This window comes from Epinephelus moara, chromosome 19, assembly GCF_006386435.1.
Source record: "Epinephelus moara isolate mb chromosome 19, YSFRI_EMoa_1.0, whole genome shotgun sequence".
Lineage (NCBI taxonomy): Eukaryota > Metazoa > Chordata > Actinopteri > Perciformes > Serranidae > Epinephelus > Epinephelus moara.
Genome location: NC_065524.1, coordinates 2,715,419 through 2,722,349, shown reverse-complemented (window position 1 = coordinate 2,722,349; position 6,931 = coordinate 2,715,419). Strand labels below are relative to the sequence as shown.

At 45.4% G+C, this 6,931-nt stretch overlaps 1 long non-coding RNA gene across 1 annotated transcript; it reads left to right on the top strand.

The window, feature by feature from the left end:
* The first annotated feature begins 4,605 nt into the window (after positions 1-4,605).
* LOC126406471 (uncharacterized) lies at positions 4,606-6,623 on the top strand. Its single transcript, XR_007571698.1, has 3 exons — positions 4,606-4,744; positions 6,140-6,335; positions 6,528-6,623. It is a non-coding gene; the product is annotated as an uncharacterized LOC126406471 (long non-coding RNA).
* The last annotated feature ends 308 nt before the right edge of the window (positions 6,624-6,931 follow it).

The window sequence follows — 6,931 nt, the reverse complement described above, 5'->3', positions numbered from 1 at the left end:
TTCTTTAGACCCTGGAATTAGTGTGGTCTTGTGCTTCTTTGGTCCATCGTCGGGGCAACGATGCAAAAAAAGGGGGGTAGATTGTGGCAGTATGACGTGACGTACTGCCAGCTGTTAATGCTCGTACTACCTGGGGCTCGTTAGCCAATCGCTGCGGGCCAATCCTGTATAAAGATAGGGGGTTTACTATCTTGACGCCCTTTGCTCTTTGACGCTGACGACGCCTCACTTCCTGGTCACCTCGCCTCTGCCTCGCACCTGTGCTGCACTCGCTGCAGGTATGTTTGTCATCCTGGATTTGGCTGTAGTTTGTCAGTTTCCATTTCGTTCTGTTATTTATTAGCCATTTATGCCTCCTGTATGTTCCAGTCCTCCTCTCTGGGTCCCCTCGCTCATTTAAGCTGAGCGCTCATTCACTGCTTTTCTGGTAGGTCCATTATTTATTTCCATTTCCCTGTTAGCTTTGCACATTAAGCCTAGTGTATCATAACATCAGCTGTTTTATTTTAGATGCCGCTTGTGACAGTACTGGGGACTGACTGTAATTAGGGGAGAGACGCCCAGAATCACTGCTGCTTTGCTAGACGCAAAACTGCTTTGCTAGACGCAAAACTGCCTTGCTAGACCCAAAACTGCTTCGCTTACGGAGATCTGCTTGGCTTGATGGGAATCTGCTTGCTGCTTTGCACTACTGGGAACCCTTGCAGCCATGCTTTGGCCTAAACTGCACGCTTGCTTTGCCTTACTGAACGTTTATCCTTTGCCTGCTCCTTTCACCTCACGCATGAACACTGCCTCTGCTCTGCTGACGTTAACAGAAAGCTTCAGCTGCTGTTGGCACAGCTGTTGACGAGCAGTGTTTGCAAGTACAGCCTACTTTGAACTGTTTTAGATATTGCTGACTGTTGGACAAAAGTATTTATTTAGCTAATTTGTATTTTTGTATATTGTTTTCTTTTTGGTTTTGTTTGCCACTTGACTGTTTGTTTGGTTGGTTACAAGTTGATCTTTAGTGAATCATTCACTAGGCTGACCAAACATCCTCTTTTGCCCGGATATGTTCACTTTTCACGTCCTGTCCGGGGCGTCCAGAGGGTGTTTATAAATTTATGATAATGTCCGGTTTTCCTTGTGTGTGTGTGTGTGTGTGTGTGTGCGTGTGCGCGTAATCCCCGAGAGACTGCCTTATCGGCGGATCTCCAACACTCACAACGAGGAAGCAGCAGACACCCGCGGCGCAGCATTATTCTAAGCTTCCAAGATGCCGAAGCGCAAGTGCAGCTTCATAGATGAACCGGTCGGGATATATGGGAGGCTGAGTGCACCATGTGCAAAGCTGGCACATATGATTCTGTGTCTAATAAAGGTGCCGGGGACCTCAAAGTTGGATTTTCTAATACAGAAGAGGTATTATTTAGAACATTATTTCATATTATTTATTTGTCCAGTAAGACTTGAAAAGATAGCTATTATTTTAGAAGTTGATTTTTCCAATACAGAAGAGACATTATTTCTATCATTATTTAATTCCAGAGATTTTACATTTATTTTACATTTATATTTATTTTTGTACAATTGAAACTTGTAAAAAGATTATTATTTTAGACATAATAAAAGCAAGCTGAGTAACCTCTGAGAAGCCTATCTAAATTTCTGTCTTTGAGAGATATTATTTTGTAATATAACTGAATTTTCTATCCATACATATATTAAAATTATAAGGCATCTTTGAGTAAACTGCGAGTATCATTTAAGTAGGCTATCTCGTGGCCGGGGCGAGTGTCCTCTTTTTTGGAAATCCAAATATGGTCACCCTATCGTTAACAGAAGTTTAGTTTTAATTTCCTCGTTTCATTATCTTTATAAATTTGATTGTGTTTATTCATAATTTCATTGCTTTTCATAGTCAACTTTGGATGATTTATATCATTGGAAAAAAAAGTAATTTTGTTTAATTTGGGGGAATAATTTCCCACTAATCTCCCAGTAGTTTTTTTTTGGCTTCCCCCTTTCAGCAGCTGAGGGCCGACGGTGGTGGGACTGTTGTCGACGGTGTGGGTGTCCTTCCTTTTCGTTTTGGTTTGCTGTGCTGTCCAATCCCTGGTGTGGCTGATTCACCATTGTGTGCGTGCTGTGTGAGTGCTGTGTGAGTGCGATTTACACGCATGACTGGGGTGACCCCTTCTGACTCCTCCCCATCTTCACTGGCCCATTCCCACCGGTAAGCACTCAGTGCTGAAAGCCCCCTGCCCCCCTTCAATTAATTTGTTCCTGAAGTCTACATTTTATATAGTGCATTAATCGTATTTTAAATTTTGGATAATTGTTTAATAAAAGATGTGATATATTTTTGAATGTAACCACGTCTTTCTACTTCATCTGTATAACATACCTGTGTGCCTGTTTTGTTAATATACAGAAGTAAATCAAATCTCCAGGTGAATTTCCTGGGTGGCGTTGTCGGAAATCTTCAATCCTAATTACAATAAATTTCTTATACTTACTGTCCAACTACTTATCACATTCCGTTACCAACTCTTAACCCCTCGTGCTGCCACAGTAGCAGTATGACACAAGTTGCTAATGAACTCACTAACTCCATGGTTCATGTAACAGCGTGGTTAAAGCAATGCTGTTTACAACTAAATGTGTCGAAAACAGTATGCATGTGTCACAGACTGTTTTTATATACTTGATTCACTTTGCATGTTTTTACCCTTTTTTAGTGTGGTTTTATTATATTTGTATTTAACTTATATTTGTATATGTTTTAGTTATTTATATTTGAATTATTTATTGCATGGTTTGTGTATTTTATGGGGTTTGTTTTTACTTCCTGGGTTGTGGATCAAGTGATGGGACTAATGAGAGACACCTGTGACACACCACCGCTGATGAAGATTGGTGGATGGGAAACTGGGTACTTGTTTTTAAGAGGAGCATGGACAGGTGAAGGGGGACGGGAAAGGCAGAAGACAAGAGACGCACGGGAGCCAGGACAGTGACCAGCACACACTGGATCACGGAACAGAGGCTGCGGAACAGAAACGGCTGCAGCAGGTACCCGAGACAGCAAGACGGGAGTGTGGTTGAGAGGAACATGGAACTGACCACAGAAGGACGGGTCAGACCGACGCGGTGACACTTGGTTCAATGCCCACCATACGATAAGTAAAGGAAAGCGAACCAAGTTAGCCTTCCTGTGTGTGTGTGCGTGCTGCCCATTGTTGAAAAGTCAAACACTGAAAGTAGATTACTGTTGTCTTCCCACAGCGCTCGGGTCGGGAGGATTCAGCAGGATTGGCAGGGCCGGAGCAGAAGACTCGACGGCCACAGGAGCCCCTTTCCCCCCTTGCAGACTCTCAGACTTTAAGTACTCTGTTCCCCTTTCTTTTACTACTTATTTTCCTCCAACATAGACGCCCTCATCGAAGGACACCTATTGTGTTATTTTACCCTTGGTTTTAATTCCTCCATTTTTAAGCCTGATTTTGATCCTGGTTTTTAGTATTTTAAATAAATCATTTAAACTGACTGACTGTGGCTGTTTTTATGTCATCTTTTAACAGTGGTAATAGTTGCTGGTATATTCAAGAACCCCACACCTTTGTGTGACATTTTAATTTGGCGTTGTTGGCAGGATACCAGCTCCACTGTTAAAAAATGGACACAGCCTAGCAGAGTACTGCTAATGTACCCATAAATGCACATTTTGTTATGCCATGGTTTATGGGGGCTGCATGGATTCCTAAATTTGATGGTGAAAAAGCTAAATTTGTAGAATGGGGGCTCAGGTGGAAGCCATGCTGAGGGCACAAGGGCTGAGCCAGCAACAGCAAGCCGATTTTGTCCTGGGTGCTCTAGAAGGACAGGCTAAGCGTGAGCTGCTGCTAATTGCTCCAGGGGACAAAGACACAGGTAAAAAAGTACTGGACATTTTACAAAGACTTTATGCTAAACCAGCCACAGCTGTGAGCTAATTTTTTTAACTGCAAACAGAGGCCTGAAGAAGGTGTGAGTGCTTTTATATTGCGGCTGCGAGAAATGTTTTTCAGATGGCAAGAGCAAGATGGAAACAACACAGAAGAGGGTGAAGATCTTCTGTTGGACCAGCTGATGGTCGGGCTACAACCAGGACCGGTGAAGCAGGAACTGAGTAGGCAACTGCGACGTAATGAGAACATGACCTTCGCTGATGCCTGTGAGGAGGCACGGGCCCTGGGCCAGGAGCTGCAAGATGGTGAGTCAGCCATTTTGTCTCAGAGAGTTGCAGTCCCAGCCCTACAGAATACATCTACGGTAGACCTGGAGAAACTAAAGGGCCAGATACAGGCTGAGCTGCAAACAGAGCTGATGGGGGGAAATGACGAAGGAGCTTGTGGGACAGATGAAAGCCCTCTCAGCTGATCTAATGGAGGGAGTGCGAGCACAGCTCTCAAGCAGGGAAGTGTTTCCAGCCTCCAGAGCCCCAGTCATGGACCATCAGGCTGGCACAGCACAGACCACTCAGGTGAGGCGACAACAAGCAGGCACAACAGCACCAGCCTACCAATGCGATGCACAGGGCCGACGAATCTGTAGAAAGTGTGGGGCTACAGGGCATGTTCAGCGACAGTGCCCCCAGAGGCCATTGAGGCCGCAGGATTTTTTATCTCCCCTACAGCTGAGGGCCACGCAGTGGGGGCAGTCACGGAGGATGAAGAGCCAACAAAATTAGCAACCCAGCCGAAATCTGCCTTGGTTGGTGAGTGCCTTGATGTTGTTGTAAAGATGAATGGATGTTCTGTACCTTTGTTATTTGTTGTTTTATATGTTATGACTTCTGTGTTCCTGTTTTTGTTTGTTATTTGTTGTTTTATATATTATGACTTCTGTGTTCCTGTTTTTTAATGGCCTGAGGTCTTTTTAACATCATGCCGGAGGACTACAGTTGAAAATTAGCCTTTGGCTAACACTGGCACATTTACAGCAATGTCCATTAATGTGCACTGTCCTCTAAATAAATAAATAAATTTAAAAAAAAAAAAAAAGTCCCACAGCAGCAGCCACTGGCACAGGTGTTCGAGGTGGCGAAGACTGACACACAAGGAGAACAGGAGGTGGTCCTCAACAGTGTAGAGCCAGACGTTGTGGAAGTATCGGTAAGGCGGGTAGAGGTTACAGAGGGAGAAAATGAGATGGAGATGGGCTGACCCCCCACCAACAGAATGAAATGACCAGCCTGCTGCAGAGGTGGAAGAAAGCATTTTCAAGTCACGATGAGGACTTCGGCTGCACTGGCATTGTGAAACATCAGATACCTACTGGTACAGCACCACCAAGCCGTGAGAGGTATCGACCCGTTCCTCCAAGCCTCTATGCTGAGCTGCGAACCCTGCTGCAAAATATGCTTGACAGTGGTGTGGTGAAAGAGAGTGCGAGTCCCTGGGCAGCTCCCATCGTGCTTGTAAAGAAAAAGGATGGGAGCTGGAGGTTCTGTGTTGACTACAGAAAGCTGAATGCGCTGACTCACAAATATGCATATCCCTTGCCTCGTACTGAGGAGTCACTGACTGGGCTCAAAGCTGCAAAATGGTACTCCACACTGGATCTCGCAAGTGGCTACTGGCAGGTGGAGATGCAGGGGCGGACTGGCCATCTGGAGGTTCTGGAGAATCACAGAACGGCCGGTACTCCAGGACGGCCGGCGGCCGCCACACAGTCATCACCATTGTTTTTTTTTTGTTTCTTTTTTTTTTTCTCCCTGATAATCTACTGTTCCACGTCCAGTCCGCCAGGTGGCAGCCTTTAAATTGGATGCCAGTCGGCCCATAGATATCTATGAGCCGGCCGGCCGCCAATCAAATTGAAGAAGAAGGAAGCGCATACCGTATGCGCACCGGTTGTTGTGGGCTGGGCCGAGTCAAAGTCCAGGGCTGTTTTTTAGTCCCAGTCCACCCCTGTGGAGATGGACCCCTCTTAGAGAGAAGACTGCCTTCATCACCCCCTTTGGCCTTTACGAGTTCGAACGGAAGCCATTTGGTCTGTGTAACGCCCCTGCCACGTTCAAACGACTGATGCAGTGCTGCTTGGGGAACATGGTAAATGAATCATTGTTGATTTACTTGGATTATATGGTTGTGTTCTCCCCTGATTTCAGCAGTCACGTGCGCCACCTGGAAGAGATGTTCAGTCGGCTCCATCAGCATGGATTGAAGTTACAGCTGAAAAAGTGCCGCCTGTTCCAATGAGAGGTCACTTAGCTGGGACATGTCATCAGTGAGAGGGGAGTGGGTACTGACCCAGCAAAGACAACTGCAGTGCGAGACTGGCCAGTGCCCCAGACGGTAAAGCAGGTAAAATCCTTTCTCGGTTTTGCTGGTTATTACCGCCGATTCATACCTGCCTTCTCCAAAATCACAGCACCACTGCATGCTTTGACACACAGTACCAGTCATCAAAAGTCTGCCCTGATCAGCTGGTCCCCAGAATGTGTAATTGTAATTTCATTTTCTTTGTGTATTCTTTGTGTTTTTAAACTACTTTAGATGTCTAGACCTCTTAACCTCCCACCCAGATACAAAATCCTGCAGGATACACCAGGTGTGAAACACAACCTAGGGGGTCGGAGCCAATACTTGCAGCAGACAAAAGAGTGTCAAAACACTGGGTAGGGGCACCGCTCCCTGCCGCAGACAGAAGGGTGTGAAACACATCTTAAGAGGCGGTCCTCAGGTATAAATGTTTAAGCTTTCCCATGCTCGGGGTCTTTCTTCATTCTGACCGCTCGTGTGCTGATTGACCTTTTCTTTGCAAAGAAAATAAAAAACCTTGTCGGCCGGCAGAAGTCTCTATTTCATTATTCACCAGCAGCAGAGAATTTCCACAACAAATGTCATCAGGCTTTTGATCAGTTAAAGCAGGCCTTGATAAATGCACCTATCCTGGCATA